We start from the raw sequence: 22,853 nt of genomic DNA, 5'->3' as shown, positions 1-22,853 counted from the left end.
ACCAGTTGAAAAGTAGTGAAGGAATGGATTCCTTGATTTGTGCCTTAATTCAAGGAACCAAATTTAGTGATTTTCTTAGTCATATACAAGTTCCAGTGATGTGGACGAGTTCAAGAAGCAGTTTGATTAGTGTGGGTTTGTGGAAGACCGAGTTAATTATCTTTTAGTGTGAGTTAGTTTGGGAACTGAAAGAACAAGTGGAGTTAGCCTAGGAGGAACTAGTTAACAACTTGTGTTGACTTTTATTAAGTAGAAAACCAGTTCGACTTCCCAAACATAGAACTTACTAACAATAGCTAAATCAAAGTGCTTATAAGGAGATTAAAGGCACACCTTGTATTCATAATTGAGCATGAGTTTGTGAGCTTGTGGAGGAATGAGCCAATAAGTTTTCTCTTGTGCGAATTGTTGGAGAAGATTTTCCTTGGAAGTGAGCACGAAAATAGGAGAAATTCCAATTTTTTAGGAGCTAGGAATGCGCTAGGAAATAGGGGCCTAATTCCTAAGGAATGCACAAGGATTTCGCTCTGAGTGTGGGTTTGATAAGGGAAGTAGATCAACATTCTAGCAAGTGTTTCAAGCCTAGTTTAAGGCAGGCAGAATATTATATTTTCTGATTGAGACAAGCTAGTTGTAAGAGATTTGTAGTTTATTCTTCTTCAATAAAATTCTCAGATTCTGAAACAAGCGAGGGTTTTCCATTGTGTTGTCTATTGTGTGATTTGTGCTTTTAATTCCTGTTCCTATTTCGCTGCATCTAGTAGAGAAATTCTGTGATTATACGAAAAGAAAATTGTTTTCAGATTGTTCATATTAGCAAACCAAAATTTCGTGGATTTTCGACATGGTATCAGAGCTGTGAACAAGAATCGAACAACACATAGCCTTCAAGTTTGGAAGATGGCAACCCATATAGGATTGGGATTGAGAGAATAGGATAGACTGGATGGCGCCTCAAATTTTGGTGTTTGGAAGGTCCGGATATTGTTCTTGCTAGACGAGTTTGGGTTGAAGGAATTCACTGAGAAAGGTGTTGCAACACCTTTAGATCCAGACGAGTTGAGGATTTTCCAAAGGTAGATGGCCAAGACCAAGAGGATGATCCTGGATGGACTTCGAGATCATGTAGTCCCACATGTTGCATGTAAAGATATAGCTAAGGAAATGTGGGATGCCTTAGTCCAACTCTACTAGAATTCTTCCGAGAACTAGAAGATGGTCCTCAAAGAGAAGCTAAGGAAAATCAAGATGCAAAAGGGTGAGAGTGTAACTGCCTATCTCACTAGAATTCGGGAAGTCCGTGATGAGCTAACAACTGTTGGAGAAAAGCTCGTGGGCATAGAGTTAGTGTGTGTGGCTCTGAATGGGTTTACCAAAGATTGGTATACATTCGTTCAAAGTATTACTGGACGAGATAAGTTGCTGGATTGGGAACTCCTATGTAGTGACTTCACTCAGGAGGAGCTAAGGCTCAAATTAGTTGAGACTTCTAGCAGCAATGGCAAGGGTTCCAAGGTTGAGAAGGAGGAGGAAAATCTTGCTCTTGCAGGAAAAGTCAAAGGCAAGAAAGGAAAAGGAAGAGCAAGAATAATCAGAAGAATGACAAGAAGAAGGATCTAAGCAAGATCAAGTGCTTCCATTGCCATGTTTTTGGGCACTATGCTTCTAAGTGTCCTAATAGGAAGAAGAAGGGGTCGAATAAGGAGCATGTAGCTGCATCAGCTGAGGTAGATGAGTTTGCCTCTCAGTTTGAGAAGGATTTCTCATTGATAGCTTGCATGGCAAGCTCAGTAGGGAGCAACACGTGGTATATTGATTTAGGAGCCTCCTTCCATATGACTGGGAATAGGGAGTATTTCAGCCAGCTGGATGAGAAGGATATGCAGGTGAATATTGAGCTTGGAGATAATGGCAAGTATGTGACCAAGGGGGTTGGTACTATTAGCTTTGAGGAGTTTGGGAGCACTCTCCATATCAAAGATGTTCTTTATGTTCCAGGGCTGAAGAAAAACCTGGTTTCATTAGCTATCCTTGAGGATAAAAGATATGATGTCATCTTCAACAGAGGTAAGGCTTACCTCAAGCATCTAGCTTCTAGGATAGTGAAGCATATAGGTGTGAGGATGAAGAATCTCTACAAGTTGGGATGAAGAATCTCTACAAGTTGCTAGTAGGGACATATGCAGCCTTGAGCAACAAGGCATGATGTGTAGATGTTGGTGAACTTTGGCATAGGCGCATCAGACACTTGCGTCATGGGGCGCTGAAGATTCTTCAGTAGATTGGCACAGGTTTACCAACAGGCGACCTTAACAAAGGTGGAGTGTGCAAGGGATGCACGCTTGGTAAGTATGCCGAGTCTTCTTTCCATGGTTAGGATAGTAGAGCCAAAGGGATTTTGGAGCTGGTGCAGTCAGATGTGTGCAGGCCCTTTTCTTCTCCATCACTGATGAGACGTAGGTATTATGTTACTTACATTGATGATTTTTCTTAGAAAACTTGGATTTATTTTATGAAAAAGAAAGATGAGGTCTTAGATAGGTTCATGGAGTTTAAGGTCTTGGTAGAGAAGTAGATTGGGAAGAAAATCAAGGCAGCGAGAAGTGACAATTGTGGAGATTATATCTCCAATGCCTTCAAGGAGTTTGTGCAAAGGAAGGTATTAGGAGAGAGTTGATAACACCTCATAACCCTCAGCAGAATGGGGTGGCGGAAAGGAAGAACAAGAGCATTGTTGGGGCAGCTAAGGCTATGTTGCATAATCAAGATTTGCCTAGGTTCTTGTGGGAAGAAGCTTGCAACATTGCAGTATTTCTATAGAACATGAGTCCACACAAGGTGCTTGGACGAGTCACACCAAAGGAGGCTTTCACAAGCAAGAAGCTTGATGTTTCACATTTCTAGATCTTTGGCACAAAGGTCTACTGTCATGTGTCCAAGGATAGTAGGAAGAAGTTGGATCCCACAGCAGAAAATGGAATTTTCGTGGGATATAGTGAGACATCTCAGGCATATAGGGTGTATCTTCTAGGATTCAGGAAGACAGTTCTCAGGCAAGATGTGAGATTCCAGGAGGATCAAGCTTTGAGAGTTTCCTTAGAGCGTGAGCAACTTGCAGTACCTAAGGAGGAGCTACTCACTCCTAAACATGAGTCACAACCAGCACCTCAGAGGCAACCATAACCACAGTCTAGTGGTAAGAGGGTAGCACAACAGGACTTGCAGCAGGATGAGGAGGAGAAACTAGGCCGAGAGCAGAAAAATCAGCTAGAGTCGTCCACCATAGGGAGGAAGAAGGCCTAGTGGGCTAGAGGTTGATTTAGGAGGCTCAAGAGCAGGTAGAGGCTCCTAGCACCACGTTTAGGTAGAGTAAACAACCACAGAGGTACACAGATTATATGGCACTAATGACAGAGTTGGTGGCCACTGAGCCTTCTTCTTATAAGGAGGTAGCTTCTTAGTAGGTTTGGCAAGATGCCGTGGTGGAGGAATATTCCTCTATCATGAAGAATGTGTTGGATGGTGTTGTCATTGATGTCAACCCATGGAGTTGACTGGGTTTGACTTTGACTAAAAACACCAATCATTGATGTCAAATGGTTAATGAACGCTTCCTAGTAATTGTCGGATTACATCAAGTTGGCAGCTCCACTATTGGATGGTTGAAAACCCAAGTCCTAGGGTTTGGGTTCCCTGGACTGAGGATGTACCTTGACTTTGTCGAGGGTTTTTGAAAGGTCAAACCATTGAGTTTGGGTTGGATATCTAGGTCATTAGATTCTCCTTGAAGAGATGTTTCTGTTGATATGTGGTATGCCCCATGGTTCCTCCTAGTTTGAGAGAAAATTGAGTTTGAAGTTGAAGACCTAGTTTTGTGGGCTAAAACCCCAAGGGGTAGTAACATGACACCTTATTCACCTACGGTTGTCAATATATGACTATGATTATCGCCACAATCTCATTGTGTATAAATTGAATAACTGCAAGAACCAAAGGGAATAAACCAATCATTGACTTCACAACTAGGTAGGACCATATGCACTAAGCCAATCATTGATTTCAAATTTTAAATAGGGTTCTTAAGGGTTAATTATTATTATTTATTAATTATTAAAGGGTGTTTATTGATTTTTGACATAACATTAGTTTATGAAGGGTTATTTATAATGCTTAATGGAGAATTCATTCTAAGGTAAGGGATCACAAGTATTGTGCACCCTTGAAAGGTATCCTATGTCCATCTCCTCATCATTAAGGCTAATGGCCTTCTTACTTAAGGCTTAAAGTTACAAATTAAAATGTAACCTCCCTACATAAGAGGAACCGTTATACTTTAAGTAAGGTATTCATGAATAGTTCTATCCATAAGATATGGCTCTCACCATGTATTAGGGTAAGAAACCTATTATTGCCTCCTTTTGACCAACGGTTCTCTTGTTTAGGAAATATAGCATTACCGTTTGAATATTTTTTGGATTTTCCAACTCCTAAAATCCCTCCAGCGTTCACCTAAATGAAGCCTCTTTAAGGTCTATAAAAACAAAAACATTATACCTTACCTCACTCATTAAATCCCAACGAAATCTCTCTATGCTTAGCTCTGAACTTTTTCATCTATCTGAGGTTTCACAGTTCGGATCTCCTGAGGTAGAAAACAACATAGGATTTGTGGCATCATTCTCATAAGGTCATCGATCTACCAAGGTATGCTTGTAGTTTTGATCTCTTAGAAAAGGATTTTTTTCTTTTCTTTTGGCATGGGTTTTCGTTGGGGAAGACCCTCTTATTGTGACACTTGTACTCGCCCTATTTTATCTTTTTGTCTTTTATTTTTGGGATTTTTCCTGCTTGAATGCCGCCTCTACCATAAAATTGACTCTGTGCACAGAATAACAGTGAAGAAGCAGTAGTATTCCTTGTGATGATTTTGAGGTTTGAACATCCTCCTTGACAAGCGAAGTTTCAGAGCTTAATTACAGTGGCCTAATTGATGCCACAACAATTCGTTTAAGGGATACTCCAGTTGGTAATCGAAGACCCTAGAGCACAGAAAATTCTCATGTATAGTGACAATCATTTTGAAGTTTTGGCCTAATATGTGTATCCCTAGTGGCTTATTGTCTCGCTGTTCTGAGATTTGTGCATGGCCCAGAATTAAAGGAATACACATACTTGTACAATTTTCTAGCAAAGGATTTGAAGTCGACCTTTGTAACTATAACCTGTAGCAGCATTTGAAGTTTTTGCATGAAGTGTAAAATACAAGAACAATTATGGTGCACAGACATCCACCGTCACAAGCTAAAAGGTATGATGAACTTTGGGTCCTCCTTGCATGAATATTGGATATCTACTATATGAAGGGAATATTTTGAGGTAGGGTTTAACAAGCAGTCACATGAAGTTCATGTTTCTTGTCTTGCTTCACACTGAACATTTATGATCATACTGAAGTATACTTCTGAGTAGTAACCCAAGTGAAGGCTCATGTTGTATGAAGTTTATTTGACTTGACATTGATAACTGTAACAAACAATCTGAACTAATGTGACAATGCTAGACTTGATTATATGTAAGTATCAACTTGTGAATGAGCTAGGGTTTGTAATGTGACTTGTATAACCTTGTTTGACACATAAGCTTGGCATATGAACTTAACCTATATATCTGACCTGTGATAGCACTTTGAGAACTATAATAACCTAGGAATTTGTATTATGTGACTTATAGTGATGACCTAGAGGGTGTACTGTCTTAGTGACATAATTGTAACTTTATAGGACAACACGTCTCACTTTGTTCTACAGTGTATTGACATGAGAAAGATGGACAATAGTGTATGGCTACTAATCCATAGAAGTGAAAAGACATATGTTGGCAGCTCTCCGTGGGCAGAATTTGAGAGCATTAGAGGTAGGTCATAAGGCTGACTTGAGGTACCTGAGTTTGTGTCATTATTTAATAGCAGTGCTAGATGTTTGCAGCATTATGAGCAGTTTGGTACAATGTGGCAGTATGGTATGTTGATTGTCTTATGAGCATATGATGCTTATCCTTACATGAGCAGTGCAGTACAGTGACCATTGCAGGTTGATTTGTTTGGTACAACTTGGACAATGATCAGTTGGATAACATTATGCAGTGATCAGTAGTTGGACAATACAATGTCAGATTGAGCAGGGTTGGGCAGGTTCAACATGATTATATAGTGTGATCAGCAGTGCAGTTGCAGGACTTGACAAGGTAATCATTTTGAGCAAAGCAACATTCTCTTATTTACTATCTTCATCTATTGATTCAGGGCACATGGGGATCTAGTCTGAAAATTGTGAAACGTTGTTCACCGACTCTTCAGGGTGGTGCAAGGCAAGTGATTGGAGTCATCTTCGGGTTGTGGCTTGAGAACACTTTAGTGTGGCAGGGTGGTGCTAGGGAAGGTCGTAACCTGCATAGGGTGTTGTGGAATCCTTTCAATTGGGGTTGATAAACTATAGGGCGATGAAGCATCCTTTCCAATAGCAACTAGTAAACAGAATGTTGGGGTACTCATCAGGTTGTGGCCTGAATTAGAAGGCGTTGGAGCGTTCTTCCTATTGCAGCAGGGTATTAGATTTAGTAGTGTCCTATAGGTTGTAGCTTGTAAAGTAGGGGGTTGATGCCTCCCTCATTTGTAGCTGAAATCTTGATGTATTTACTTTTATTTTAAAGAAGAGAAGACAATTACTAGGAAGCGTTCGGTGGTTTTTGACTTGGAGGGGGTTTTCCACCTAAAAATCTCCGTGTCCACTGTTTCATCTTTCTACATTGTTGTATGGTGTTGTCTACTGTGGATTATTGTTTATGATTATCTGAAGAAGAACAATAATAATAATTGAAGATTAACTAATGCTCTGAAAAAGATTAAAAAGTGCTAATTGCTAATAAATATTGATTCACCCCCCCCCTCAGTATTTCCAACAATTGGAATCAGAGCTTGGTTCCTTTAGTAACAACTTAACCGCTAGAAGGAAAATTTCAGAGCATAGAGATGGGAAAATCAAAGAAGCAAGTTGCCAAGAATTCCAAGGATGCAAAAGAAGGTTCAGGTACAATAACATCTGAAGAAAATCAGTATTGTGCACCAATCCCCAAATTTGATGTAGATAATTACTGGATATGGGAATCTAGAATGGAAGTCCATTTGCAAGCTCATGATGTATGGCAATCTATTTTTTTTGGAGACCTATCTACCGACAAAGCTAAAAGGTACAATTTTGAAGCCATGAATGTCATTTTTAATGTTCTGCCAAATTCTGTCAAAGCAAAATTTGGTCAATGCTCAACAATGAAAGTTCTTTGGGAAAGGATCCATAATCTCTAGAATAGTGTTGCAGGAAACGTCCCCGCCCCCCGGATCAAAAGCTCAATTTGCGATCCGTACGGATCCATGGGGGATCCGCCCTGCGAAACGCGTTTCGGAAAAACCGAAACACGGATCGGGCTGAAAAATGTGGTTCCTGCCATTTCGGAACCTTATGGCCCGATCCGCATTTCGGTTTTTTCCGCAACGCGTTTCGGTTTTTTCCGATCCGCGTTTTGGTTTTTTCCGCAATGCGTTCTGGTTTTTTCCGATCCGCGTTTCGGTTTTTTGGATCTGTGTTTTGGTTTTTCCGAAACGCGTTTCGGTTTTTTCCGAAACACGTTTCGTACGGAGATAATTGAGCAACTATATGCTTAGCACTGGTCCATTTGGGAGCATGCATGTAATTAACGATTCCAGGTTGATGATGATCGAGTTGAGATGTCACCCCCATCTGGTCCCTTGGTTCCTAGGTTCCATGGTTCAACACCAACAGTAGGGGGTTTATCTTCATCAGTTTCAGTGCCACAACTTCCATAGGCACCATCTTCTTCATTGCCACCACATGGAGGCCTGCCGCCACATTCTCTTCGTGGTGGAAAGAGGAGAGATTAGTAGATATATTCACAATTTACTACTTTTGTCATAGATTAATCATTAGACTTGTAGGCTTGTGAATTTGAACCTTTTTGTCTTGGCGGTGACCAAGTGACCTATTTTGTAAACATTATTATTTGAATTTTGGACATGACAAATGTTGACAGTTGCTCACTTGCTAGATAAATCATAATATGCTCTATGTTTTATGTTTTATAATATGCTTAAATGTTTTATGTTTTATAATATGCTTAAAAATTTGATGTATGTTTGTAATTGCTAGAATATAGATGGTTGATGCTCGAATAATTAATCATTGATGTACATACTAGTAACTACAATGGAATCATGGATGCCATATCTATTTTGATTTATGCAAAAATATGCATGTTTTCATGTCTTCTACAACTAATTTGGTATTTGGGATGTTTATTTTGAATATAAATGCAAAAAAATAAAAAAATATATATATATATATATATATATATATATAGCAGACGCTTCCGCAGATGCTTTGCTTCCTAGTTTTTGGAAAATGACGCTTCCGCAGATGCTTTGCTTCCTAGATTTTTGGAAAATGACGCTTCCGCGTCCCCGCTTCCAAAAAACGTTCCTGTTTCGTCCCTGCTTTGTGCAACATTGCTCTAGAAGGATGTAGGTCAAGATATGGATCTTGAAAATCATGTGGATCTCAATGATGATAGTGAAGAAGTTGAACAAATAAGTAAGTTCGAATTTCAAAATGAAGTGGTTAGGGTTATAAAATAACTTCAAAGCAGTGTTGTTAAAATGCGCTTTTTTAAAAAACGCGCGCTTTTTTCCCTCTGGCGATTTAATCGCGCTTTTTATGGGTAAAAAGCGGCACTTTTTTTGGCGCTTTTTTCCGAAAAAAGCGCGATTTTTTCGCAAAAAAGTGTGGGGGGCGGCGGCAGCGGGTTTTATAATCCGAATTTCATTTTTTTTTTTGTTCATTTGCACTGTGGGCGCGCGTAGGAGGAGGAGAAGGTGTTGGAGAGAGGAGCTGGAGGGTTTGTGAGGAAATCTAAGGGATTGTAGGACAAATTCAAGAGGAGACCACCAATTTCTCCATAAAAACGGTATGTAGATTAATTTTTTTTTTGTTTTCCTTGTTTAAAAACATTGTTTTTCATTGTTTTTGGTTGGGAAACTTCATATGGGCACCATTTTCCTTTTGTTCTCATTGTTTTTAAAGAATTTTTTGTATTTTTTCATTGATTTGGGATGGGTAAATTGGTATGACTATGGGAACCAATTTATAATTTTTTTTTTTCATTTTTTTTAAACATTGTTATGTTTTTTCATTGTTTTTGGCATTTGCCATTTGGTTGGGTAACTTGGGTTTGGAACTTTGGATTCTGGAAATTTGTAACTTGTAATTTTGTAAATGCTAAATTGTAATCCTAAATTCCTATTTCCTAATCCTTGTTTTCCCATAGGTTTGCAAATTCAAAATTCAAAAACAAACATGCCAAGGAAATTGGATCCTTTCTGGGAATATGGTGAACCTAAAGCTCCGAATGATAGACAAAACTTGAATTGCAAGTTGTGTGGAAAGGACATACGCGGGGGGGTGTACAGGTTGAAGTTTCACCTTGCACAAATCCCTGGACATGATGTAGGGCCCTGTATAAATACAAATCCTGAACTTATCCAAAGAGCCATGAGAGCATTGGGAGAATTAGAGCACACTAGAGAGGCCAAAGAAGAACTCAAAAGGCAACTAAAAAGGTCAGCTGAAGGAAGTGGGCCAAGTGGCACTGGTTCTACTGCAGCATCAGTCAATCCGGTAGCTGCATCATCATTTTTTGTTCCTCGAACCACACCTGGTTCACAACCATCTATCGGTTCAATGCTAAAAAGAACTGAAAAAGAACAAGCTGACAGGTTGATGGCCAAATTTCTCCTCTGGAGTGATATTCCTTTCAACATTGTAAGGAATAATCCATTTTTCCAACCTACTGTTGATGCTATTGCCAGTGTTGGCCCGGGGTACAAAATCCCTTCTTATCATGATTTCAGAGGCCGAATTCTTCAAGATGAAAAGCGTGACTGCACCCAAAGATTGGAGGATTTTAGGGCATCATGGGCACAAACAGGATGCACTGTTATGTCAGATGGTTGGACTGACCAAAAGGGGATAACCCTTATAAACTTCTTGGTTAGTTGTCCCAATGGGACTATGTTTATCAAATCTGTTGATGCATCTCATCAAATCAAAGATGCAAGAACTTTATGTGATTTTCTGGATGTGTTTATTTTGGAGGTGGGTGAACAACATGTTGTCCAAGTCATAACGGACAATGCTGCAAATTATGTTGCTGTTGGTAGAATGCTTATGGACAGGCATCCTACTTTATTTTGGACACCTTGTGCTGCCCATTGTATTGATTTGATGTTAGAGGACATAGGGAAAATTCCCTTTGTCAAAGATATTGTTGACTCATCAAAAAGCATCACAAAATTTATATATAATCATACATCTGTGCTTAGCTTGATGAGAAGATTCACCAACAACAAAGAGTTGGTGCGCCCCGCCATTACATGGTTTGCCACAAGTTTCATATCTCTTCAATCCCTTGTGAATTCTATGTGGGATGTGAAGAGAATGTTTCTTTCAGAGGAGTGGCGTGCTATGTCAATGAGCTGCAAACCAGAAGGAGAGGCCGTATGCAGACTAGTTTCATACCAAGAAGACTTCTGGACGGGAGTGCAGGAGGTGTGCGCCGTTACTGAACCTTTAGTAAAGGTTCTTCGGTTGGTTGATGGTGAGAAGCCCGCAATGGGCTATTTGTATGAAGCCATGGACAGGGCCAAAGAAGCCATTCGGGCCTACTATGATGATAAGGGAGATGATGGGTTTCAGAAACAACTCCTTCTATGGGGAGTGATTGATGAGTGATGGAACAACACACTCCATCGTCCCATTCATGCTGCTGGGCTTTTCCTGAACCCTGCATTTTCTTATGCATGTGGGTTTGATTTTGACGCTGAGATCATGGATGGATTCTTATCCTGTGTCCAGAAGATGGTGCGATCTCCAGAACAACGTATAGAGATCTCTAAACAAATTGAGACATATAAGATGGTAGGTGGCACATTTGGCTTTGAGATGGCTGTCACTGATAGGACGATTAAAATGCCAGGTATTTTTTAGTTTGTAACTTTGTTTCAAATTTCATTGTCTCTTCAAATTCCATTTTTTTCTTATGTTTATTTAAAATTTTATTTGTAATTTTGTTGTAGATGCATGGTGGAAGATTTATGGTGGCAGAGTACCCCTTTTGCAAAAGCTTGCCGTACGCATCCTCAGCCAAACATGCAGCTCCTCAGGATGTGAGCGCAACTGGAGTGTATTTGAAAAAATACACAACAAGAAGCGCAACAGGTTAACACTTAAACATTTAAAATATTACAAATTTCCAAATAAATTTTTGAATTCATTAAACAATATTTTTTTTATAATATTAATTATTAATTATTATTTCATGATCTTTGTACAGGTTGGAGTCCCAGCGACTTAATGACATGGTCTACGTCTACTACAATCTTCGATTGTGGGTGAGGCAACTTGAGAGGACACCTGATGTGGATGCCATCTCATTGGATGGGATTGACACCACTGCTGCATGGAGGGTTGAGGCCGAGAGGCCTCTCATGGATTCTGCTGATGATTGGTTAGTGCAGGATGTAGTGGAGGGGGAGGAGGAGTAGGAGGAGGAGGAGGAGGAGGAGGAGGAGCAGGAGCAGAAGGAGGAGGAGCAGGAGGAGGAGGTGACACCGCCTACCCGGGCTACCACTACCACCAGTAGAGGACGTGGTCTCCGTCTACCTCCTGTAGCTCATACTTCTAGTTCTTCAGCTTCTAGAGCACATCAGACTCCACTGCCATTTCCACCAGCACAGGCACCAACATCTACATCTAGAGGGAAAGAGAAAGCTGTGACATTTTCTCGCAAGAGGGGCAGAGGAAATCAATAGGATTAGACTTTCATTTTATTGTATATGAGTCTATGACATTATGACATGATGAGATACATTATCATATTTTTTGTTGATATTTTGAGGCTGAGCTGGGACTCAGGAGTCAGGACTTACTATTCAGGACATGATTCAATGTTATGTGTGATTTTAGCGCTAGAAATGATATTAAACATCTTATATATTAGTTTTCTTATCATATTTATGTGTCAATATATTTATTTTATGTTGTAGATGGTTTAGATATTAAAAAAATTGAAAAAAAATGAAAAAAAATGAATATTTTTGTACCAAACGCTTTTTTCCCGCTTTTTTCCGCTTTTTTCCTGATTTTTCCGATTTTTTCCGCTTCATTCCCGGCGCCGATTTAATCCCGCTCGCGCTTTTCACAACATTGCTTCAAAGTCAAAGGGAAAAGGCAAAATTTTTGGAGGCAGAATTAGAAACAACAAAAGAATGTGTCGAAGAACTCAATAAGAAAAACGAAGAATTCGAGAAAATCATTAGCAATCTTAGAGTATAGTTGGAAGAAGCCAGAAAGGTCGAAAGATCAAATACAAAGACATAAAATCACACACTCAAGAAGGAAGTCAATCAAAAGCAATAGGAACTTGATGTAGCCTTTGCAGAGATTAGCAGGCTTAAGAAACAAGTGTAGGAAGTAGAAATTGAAAAGAAGGATTTGGAAAGTCAATTAAAGGAATCTGATTAAAGATGCATATCTGCAGTTGACCAGAAGCAAAAGGAATTGGAAACCTCTTTAGCAGAAATAAGCAGACTTAGCACAAAAAATGAAAAGTAGAAGGCACAAATACAAGTGGAAAAGACCACTCTTCTCAAGCTACATGTAGAAGAAGCAGAAAAGAGAAGAAGCTTATTGAAGGACAGATTTCAAGAAGGCCTTGCTCAAAAGCAAGGAGAACTTGATGCAACTCTTAATGAGATCAACAAGCTCAAGGAATTGCAAAAAGAACAATTGCAGGACAAGACAAATAAAGAAGTGGCTCAGTTGAAGATGAAGGCAGAAAAAGCAGGTAAGGCTCTAGTTGATGAAGGTACAAGCTCCACATCTTTACAAAGTCAAATTGAGAAGAAGACTAAACCTAAGAAGAATGTTACAACTTCGAAGAATGATGCCAAAGCAGTCAAAGACAAAGGACAAAAGACTACACCGCCTCTGAAGAAGAATGAACCATCCAGACAAGATAAATCATCTAGGTATGTTCGTCCATTTAATGGTTATTGCTTTTCATGCACTGACTTTGGACATATGGCTAGGGATTGTAAAGTTGTTGATAGGTATAATTATCAAGGACCACTGCCTCCAAATGAATTATCCAAGTATGCATGTTCATTTAATGGTTATTGCTTTTTATGTGCTAACAATGGACATATGGCTAGGGATTGTGAAGTTTTTGACAGGTACAATTATTATCCGCAAAGCCCTAGAAGAAAGTTTGCAGGATCACAAGACAAATACCAAATGGAATCTTCTATGGATGACATTGAATGCTTCAAATGTCATAATTACAGACACATAGCTAAAGAGCGCAGGCACAATCCTAATAAGGAATGTTATAAATGTTATAACTATGGACACATAGCTCGTCACTATAGGTACAAGATGGAATCAACCATGAATGAAAAGCTTGACAACGAAATAAGAAGGTTTGGAAAAAAACAGGTACAAGATGAGCAAGAAGGGCAGGAAGGCAAGAAGTTCGGGTTCATAAAAGGTTGTGAGGAATTAGTAGGGTGCGGGGAGCTCACTTGAGATATTTGGATGGGACTCAGCACACTAGGGGAGAGACTTCTCAACGGTGGCATTGAGTTAGGGCATGAGCTGATAGATATGTGTTTGGGGAGTGCGTGGATTGTTGTGGAGGTAGCGTATGTTCCACCCTTGAGTTCACACTTAAGGGGATGCATGACACATTTTGGGCGAGGCACTCTGAGGTGTCACAGGAGCATATACAGCAGGTGGTTGACCTTTCTTACGGGCGGATGTTTAGTCTCCAGGCAGTATTGGGGTGCACTTTCAGGAGACAGGATAGTAGATCCCACGATGTGGTATGGCAGGCACAGGGCAGTTTTGCATGCGCTAGATTGATTCATGTTGTGTGGAGCCTATATATCGATTGCATGTAGGGAGCAAAGACGTGGGGTAGGTGGATTTCAGTAGTCGTCAGGACTACGCCGCAACAAATATGGTTATGGGATCCAGGGATTCAGTTGGCTGACAAGCCACTCCATTTCGTGGGGAGCAGGACTGGAGCAGAGGGTGATCTAGCTCACTTTGGGGTTGACACATGGGGGATCACTAAGGCCTCCATTGTATGGCGAGGCAGGTTTTTCTAGTTGTAGTTCAAGATCGGGATTAGCAATGGATGGGTAGATATTGACATCATAGAGATACCTGGGCAGGATGAGCTTGGCCTTCATCGATATTTCGCCACCAGGTTTCAGGGGAGGAGGATACAGTGTGTGCCCGATGGACAACTTGTTAGAATCAGAGTGGTGCAGTGACAACATGGTGGCACCCTTCTGAGACTAGCATGGGATCCGGACATCACAGTAATTGACAACTGAACGACCTTAAGGGATGGGTTAGCTACTACAGGGGAAGATCATTCATATCTGTTGATTTGGGGTAGCATCGGATATGCTCTAGCCATGAAAATTGGTGGAGAGGCTAAAGCACATGAGGTCTCCAAGACCCAGAAATGGTTTGGGGAAATTCTACCTGGTGAGAGAGATATTAAAATAAGTAATATTCTTAATGAGTTCCTAAGTCTAAACTTAAGAAAATAAAAAAATTAATGGGTATTAATATAAAACTGGGTTAGAAGGTTCTAAATGACATGGATCAAGCCAAATCTAATCTTAGCCGTTGAAGGCTCAACAAAAAAAGTAGAAGAGGAGGCTTGAGGGTTAGTTGGAGATACACCAAGTTGATCAGTCAGTTCGATTTTTTGGAGCGGGGTTTGCTGAGAGAAATCGAATCAGTGATCAGAGTTGCAGCGAGGGGCAGTGAGTGCATAACAGAGAGACAGAGATAGTGTCAGAAGACCAACGCAGAGGTAGAGAAGGCTACGCAGAGCCAACAAGAGCCACGCTGAGGGCTAGAGCAATGTTGCACGAAGCGGGAGCGAAGCGGAAGCGCAGAGCGCGGAAGCGTCATTTTCCAAAAATCTAGGAAGCGAAGCATCCGCGGAAGCGTCTGCTATATATATATATTTTTTTATATTTTTTTGCATTTATACTCAAAACAAACATCCCAAATACCAAATTAATTGTAGAAGACATGAAAACATGCATATTTTTGCATAAATCAAGATAGATATGGCATCCATGATTCCATTGTAGTTACTAGTATGTACAACAATCATCTATATTCTAGCTATTACAAACATACATCAAATTTTTAAGCATATTATAAAACATAAAACATTTAAGCATATTATAAAACATAAAACATAGAGCATATTATGATTTATCTAGCAAGTGAGCAACTGTCAACATTTGTCATGTCCAAAATTCAAATAATAATGTTTACAAAATATGTCACTTGGTCACCGCCAAGCCAAAAAGGTTCAAAATTCAAATTCACAAGTCTACAAGTCTAATGAGTAATCTATGACAAAAAGAAGTAGATTGTGAATATATCTACTAATCTCTCCTCCTTCCACCACGAATAGAACGTGATGGCGGGCCTCCACGTGGTGGCAATGAAGAAGATGGTCCCTGTGTAAGTCGTGGCACTGGAACTGATGAAGAAGAACCCCCTGCCGTTGGTGTTGAACCATGGAACCTAGAAACCAAGGGACCAGATGGGGGTGTTGGCATATCAACACCCGTGTCATCATCCTAGAATCGCTCAAAAAATTCATGCAAAAAAAAAACACTAGTTAACAAAAAAATTAAAAACATGAATTAGAGAAATGCTTTATAAGGGAAAATTGGAAAATTCATACCACAATGGACATACCTGGATAAGAGAATCCTCTAATTGCTCTAGTCGCAACACTCCATCCTCCAAATTGGGCTCCTCTGGATTCTTGTCCCAAGTCAACAAGTCTTTATTAGACTTTGCATCTTCACAGTAATGGGACAACAATCGCAAGTTGTAATGAACATAAACCAAGCTCTCTGCCCGGTCTAAATTCAACCTGTTCCTTTTAACACTGTGGATGAAAGAATAAGAGCTCCAACACCTCTCTGCAGAAGAAGTGTTTACCACCTGTGATAGCACCCGCAATGCCAAACTCTGTAGAAGTGGAGTAGGCCCTCCATGCATGTTCCACCACTCGAGCAGAAAAATGCTCTCGATCTTGAATTGCATGCATGCTCCCAAATGGACCAGTGTTGCTCGTATAGTTGCTCACCTGTCTCCGTACCAATGCAGCCTCCTCATTATCAGGGATTAATCTACTCAATGCAGCCATATATTTTTCGTGAACCTCTTTATCTTGGTGTGGTTTTTTCCTGCTTCCCCCCCCAGGTGCTGGTTTTGAAAGCCATGATGGATGATAGTATTTAGGTGCCAAAACATATGCTAATGCATGCAATGGAACATTTAGCATATCCCATCGGTTTTCCACCTCTTCACGAATATAATTGTACAAGGTGGTATCTCTAGGCTCAACAATGTCTTTAATCTGCCCCAACATGCTATCCATTTGCTCATACACCTCCCCAATTACTGGTCGATCTGAATCTGCAAACTTGATCATGTAATAAATTGGTTTGGTGAATTGCAAAACATATTTAACCTGTGACCAAAAGTAACTGTCAAGAACAGTGTCCTTGACTTCATTAGCACCATCTGTGTCATTGTTAATTTCATCCCATGTTTCAGCACACACCAGATTAGTTAAAGCTTGTCTCACCCTCACTAGCCGCCTAAAGGTGAGGTAATAACTAGCAAATCTTGTCTTTGCAATTTTAAGCAATTGCAACTTGGAGTAAGTGCCATAGAAGTAGTTTACCCTTGTATGCCCTGTGATGAATTTAATGAGCTGCTTCCCTTTCCTGTAAACCTCAGCAATCCACCCACAATCTTTGTGTTTCACAATATCATGCATCAAAAGGTTCAATGTGTGAACCAGGCACCCAGACCAAAAGATGTGTGGATGAGTACGCTCAATAATTTTTCCTGCTAACTTACAATTTGCTGCATTATCTGTGATCACTTGAACCACATTATTCGGACCAACATCTTTGATTGATTTCAATAGGAGATCTGCAATGTTTTGTGCAGTTGCACTGATGGAGGAGGAGTCATGAGATGCAATAAATACTGCACCACTAGAAGAAACACCAAGAACATTTATCAAATGTTGGTTTCTAATATTTGTCCACCCATCTGATACAATGGATACCCCAGAATCCACCCACTCATGTGTAAAACGTGTCAAAGCTCTTTGAACCTTAGCTTTTTCTCTTTCTAATAACACTGTTCTAGCTTTCTCATAGTTGGGGGCCTTGTATCCTTTTGGGGCTTCATTGATGGCCTTTACCATTTCATGCCAATAGGGAGAGCGAAGCACATTGAATGGTACACCGCAAGCACAAAGAAAACGGACTATCTTTCCATCCACATCATCCCTCCCAGAAACATTAAGGAAATCCCCTATTGTTTTTCTACCTCCAGAGGTTGCAAAAGTACCATGAGGAGATGGGCAACTACCAAATTTAGAGGTTGCACTTGATTCAGAATGAGTTTTTTGTTTCTTGTTTTTTTGTTGTGCAGCCATCTCTATTTGGATGTATTTTGTTCTTTGTTCAGCTGAAATTTTTGGGCAAATTTGTACCCCCACAAAACCCTTTTTTTCATCACTGTCCAGCACCCCACAAAGATGCCTCCTCAGACGGGTATATGAACCACAATATGGTTTTCCTCCATGACAATCATGAGGGCACATCCATTTGTAAGATCCACCACCCTTTCCCCCATCAAGTTTGGTCACATAGTTCCACAAGGGTGTTGTTGTACCTTTCCCATCTTGTGCTTCAGTGTCCCCTTCAAGTTCATCCCCTTCCTCTTCAAACCCTTCCTCCTCATCATACATTGGGTCACCAAGTTCATCCCCTTCCTCTTCCCCTCTATTCCTCACCCTTGCCATCATTAAAACCAAGAGTGGAATGATACATAGAAGCCAAAAGAACACCATCTTGGAATATGGATATAGGTGGTGGACAACCTGTAAATAAAGGAGCAAGTAGAAACAATGGGAAAGAGTAGGAGAGGGAGGAGAAAAATACAATTTTTTTTTCAAAAAAACAAGGGAGTTTGGGGTTTGAACTTACCTCTTTAGCTCTTGTAGATGAAGTCCTCCAAGCTCTTGCTCCAAGCTCCTCCTCCTTCTCCTAGCTCCTCCTTCTTCACTCCTCCAAGCTCTCCTCTCTTCTCCTCTCCTTTCCTCTCTTCTCTTCTCCTCTCCTCTCTTCTCTTCTCCAACTCTCATAAACTCAAAGTGAGAAAATGAGAAGAGAATGGGGGCTTTATTCTTTTCTAAACTCACCCTAAACTAACCCTAACCTCACCCTAACCCACCCCCTCATGCTAACTTAAGTGAACTTTTTTAAAAAATAAAAAAAAAAAACCAAGTAACATGCTGCCCGCGCGGAGGAGAGAGGAAGCGCGCTTCCGGGCCTGAAGCGTTGCGCTTCCGGAGGCCCGAAGCGCCCTCCGAAGCGCGGATCCGGGCAGCCGCTTCCAATATTCCAGGAATCGTTTTTTTTAAACGGAATCGCGCTTCATAAAATCGGAATCGCGCTTCGGGGAGAGGTTCCGGAACGCTTCCGTACGGGACGCGATTCCGGCCTCGGATCCGGGGGGGGGGGGCGATTCCTGCAACACTGGGCTAGAGTGACTGCGCAGAGGGCCAGAGGGCCAGCGTGGGTGACGCAGAGGGCCAGAGGGCCAGCGTGGGTGACGCAGAGGGCCAAAGAGCCAACGTAGAGCATCTATAGGCTAACGCAGAGGCTAGGAGGGCTGATGCAGAACCTCAGAGAGGCGTTGGAGAGACTTTCATGGAGCAAATTTGTCGAATATCTGCTTCCAAAGAGAGGTACTACTGTCAAATTGATTTCTTTGTAGGGTGAGCCAGTTTGGCATCTAGTTGTACACAAGAAAAGCTACTTAATAATAAAACCCTCAAAACTACTGCATCGGTTTTCCCAAGTTGGGTTTTTCTGGGGATGATTGTCCAAAAATAACAATGTCCCTTGTGTGTTTGTCTATTTCTTTCAGTTGATGATCTGTAGATGGTTGAGACTGCATTCATGTTTATTTTTAGTATTTATATGGTTAAATAACTTTTTAGATAATTAAACAAGTAGGTGAAATAAACGAGATAGTGCAGGAAAATTTCTAGCGGATTAGACTTAGAAATTTCAACATGGTATCAAAGCATTGCAGATCACAGGAGAACTGAAGGCACCAGCTTAATCAGAAGATTTGCAGAGACAGAGCTGTTCCTAAGCAGAAGGAAGCAGAGAGGGAGTGATGCAGAGGGCCTGCGTCATGATTTCGAGCCAGAGAGAGGGCCAACGCAGAGGTAGAGAGAGGCAGAAGAGGCTCATGAAGAGCCACGTCATCCTACTCAGCCACGTAGGAGTGACGCAGTTGGCTAGAGCAGCAAATCAGCCTTGTCGGGATTGTGCAGAGCTAAGAGGCTTAGTTTCTTCAACTGCTGGGGCCTAGGAAGCTGTGGGCAGATTGTGGATTGTGAAGCTGGTGGGGTGCTATTGTTGTCGAAGCAGAAGAACAGGATAGAACCAAGGTAGAAGGGAGTTGCTACCTAGGCGAATTTCTAGCCAAGAAATCCAGATCAGTGTTGTAGGAGCAAAGGGGATTAGAGAGGTGAGATTTGATTGTCGATAGAAGGATTTTCAGGAGGGAAATCGAGACTTAGGAGTCTAGAGGAGAACTTCCAGGAGGGAAGTAGAGACTCAGAGGGAGTCGAAGAGAAGAGTAGAGATGGCAATGAACAAACTAAGGGATTAGGACAGGTTGGACGGGGCCTTCAATTTTGTCATCTGGAAGGCCAGGATCCTGTCTGTTCTGGATAGACATCGCATCAAGGCCTTCGCCTTGAGAATCATGACTATCCAAGTCGACCTAGCTAACAACGAAAAGTATGAGGATGCATTGGCCAAGGCAAAGTGCATAATCCTTGATGGGGTGAAGGATCATTTAGTTCATCATATTGCCGAGAAGAATACGGCAAGGAGATGTGGGATACCTTGATGACATTGTATCAGGGCACTTCTGTGCAGAGGAAGATGCTATTGGAGAATCAGCTGTGGTTGTATCTGATGCAGAAGGGGGAGCAGATAGATCACTTCCTTAGCAGGTTGCAGGAGATTCGGACCAACTGACTTCCATAGGGGCCATGCCGATCAGGAGTTAATGGTGAGGACTGCCTGAACGCAGTCTCCGAGGAGTGGGAGACATTCGTCCAAAGCATTTTGGGCAGAGCGACTCTTTCAGGATGAGAAGAATTATGGGCACCTCTTCGCCAAGAAGATATCAGACGGTTTACCAAGGTGGGAAGTAGCAACAAAGGAGGTCGAATCAAGAAAGAGGAGGAAGAGGATGCAGCTCTGGCATCTGCGGGACAGCAAGGGAAGAGGAAGAAGAAGGACATCTCCAAGATAAAGTGCTTCCATTGTGGGGAGTTGGGTCATTATGCAACCCAGTGTCCCAGGAAGAAGAATAAGGGAGAGCCTTCTGACTCCAAGGTAGCACCGGCTAAGGCAGAGAAGGAGGTAGAGGATGATGACGATTGTGCCATGAGTGCTCATGTACCTCTAGAGAAGAGGTGGGGAGACATTGAGCTGTAGTCAGGAGGACTACAGAAGATGTGGGGCAGGATCCTTGAGGTACCCAAACTCTTGGATCATATCCGGCTACGGGAGCCCCGAGAGACAGTAGCAGGATGGTGATGTCGGTAGAAGCGGATGCAGATGGAGCGGTAGAACAATGCTAGAGTGCAGTAGTCCTTGGCATCGCATAAATGGTTGCAGCAGTGCGAGAGGCACAGAGGAGGGTGCAACAGTGCAGGAATGCACAAAGGTGTTTGCAGCGGTGCGAGAGGCACAAAGTTTGTTGCAGCAGCACAGAGGCAGCAGAGGGAGCACATGATAGTAGTAGAGGGAGCTTCAGGATCAGGAGGGTTTCTAGCTTGACAAGGATGTCAGTAGTTGGGTAGATCAGTTACCATTGTCTCAGTAATTGAGTTGCAATGCAGCAGTAGCAGTGGTAGTGCTATAGGCAGCACGATGCAACATGAGGAGAGAGGGCTGCAGTGCAGATGCAGTGTTGGGAGAAAGGAGCAACAACAACACGGATGTAGAGGGAGCTGCCGTACAAATGTAGCAGTGGCAGTGGCAGAGCCATGGGTAGCAGTATAGGAGGAAACAATGCAGAGGATGTCAGGCCACATGCCAAGCATCAACAAAGGTACCAAGTGCCGGATGATCAGGGTGATGTTCAGTGATGGAGCATTACTAGAGCACATTCCTCGCTAAGAGGGAGTGTTGATTTGGGGTAGCATCGGATGTGCTCTAGCCATGAAAATTGGTGGAGAGGCTAAAGCACATGAGATCTCCAAGACCCAGAAATGGTTTGGGGAAATTCTACTTGGTGAGAGAGATATTAAAATAATGAATATTTTTAATGAGTTACTAATTCTCAACTTAGGAAAATAAAAATATTAATGGGTATTAATATAAAATTGGGTTAGAAGGTTCTAAATGACATGGATCAAGCCAAATCTAATCTTAGCTATTGATTAGAGATGTAATCTCAACCGTTGATGACTCAACATAAAAAGTATAAGAGGAGGCTTGAGGGTCAGTTGGAGATACACCAAGTTGATCAGTCAGTTCGATTTTCTAGAGCGGGGTTTGCTGAGAGAAATCGAACTAGTGATTAGAGTTGCAGCGAGGGGCAGTGAGGGCATAGCAGAGATGCAGAGATCGTGCGAGAAGACTAGCGCAAAGATAGAGAAGGCTACGCAGAGCCAACAGGAGCCACGTAGAGGGCTAGAGTGACTGCGCAGAGGGCCAGAGGGCCCGCGTGGGTGACGTAGAGGGCCAAAGAGCCAACGGAGAGCATCTGTAGGCTAACACAGAGGATTCTAGGCTGACGCAGAGCCTCAGAGAGGCGTTGGAGAGACTTTTGTGGAGCAGATTTGCTGAATATCTGCTTCCGAAGAGAGGTATTATTGCCAGATTGGTTTCTCTGTAGGGTGAGCCTGTTTGGCACCCAGTTGTACTCAAGAAAAGCTACTTAATAATAAAACCCTCAGAACTGCTGCACTGGTTTTCCCAAGTTGGGTTTTTCCGGGGACAATTGTCCAAAAATAACGGTGTCCCTTGTGTGTTTGTCTATTTCTTTCAGTTGTGTAGATGGTTGAGACTGCATTTGTGTTTATTTTCAGTATTTATATGGTTAAATAACTTGTTCGATAATTAAACAAGTAGGTGAAATAAACCAGATAGTGCAGGAAAATTTCTAACGTGTTAGACTTAGAAATTTCAACATGGTATCAGAGCATTGCAGATCACAGGAGAACTGAAGGCATTAGCTTAATCAGAAGATTTGCAGCAGAAACAATTGTCCTGAGAGACAGAGCTGTTCCTAAGCAGAAGGCAGCGGAGAGGGAGTGATGCAGAGGGCCTACGTCATCATTTTGAGCCAGAGAGAGGGCCAGCGCAGAGGCAGGGGGAGGCAAAAGAGGCTCACGAGGAGCCACATCATCCTACTCAGCCATGTAGGAGTGACACAGTTGGCCAGAGGAGCAAATCAGCCTTGCCGGGATTGCATAGAGCTAAGAGGCTCAGTTTCTACTGTTGCTGGGGCCTAGGAAGCTGTGGGCAGATTGTGGATTGTGAAGCTGGTGGGGTA

General features: G+C 41.7%; 1 protein-coding gene across 3 annotated transcripts in view; it reads left to right on the top strand.

Moving 5' to 3' along the window:
• LOC149239504 (casein kinase II subunit alpha-2-like) overlaps positions 1-22,853 on the top strand; it is a 350,158-nt gene that overhangs the window by 1,229 nt on the left and 326,076 nt on the right. The window lies entirely within an intron of this gene.

This window comes from Pinus tabuliformis, chromosome 8, assembly GCF_031772625.1.
Source record: "Pinus tabuliformis cultivar Carrire ecotype Pingquan chromosome 8, CPIR1, whole genome shotgun sequence".
In the NCBI taxonomy this organism is placed as follows: Eukaryota; Viridiplantae; Streptophyta; class Pinopsida; order Pinales; family Pinaceae; genus Pinus; species Pinus tabuliformis.
This window is presented reverse-complemented; position numbering and strand designations above follow the sequence as displayed.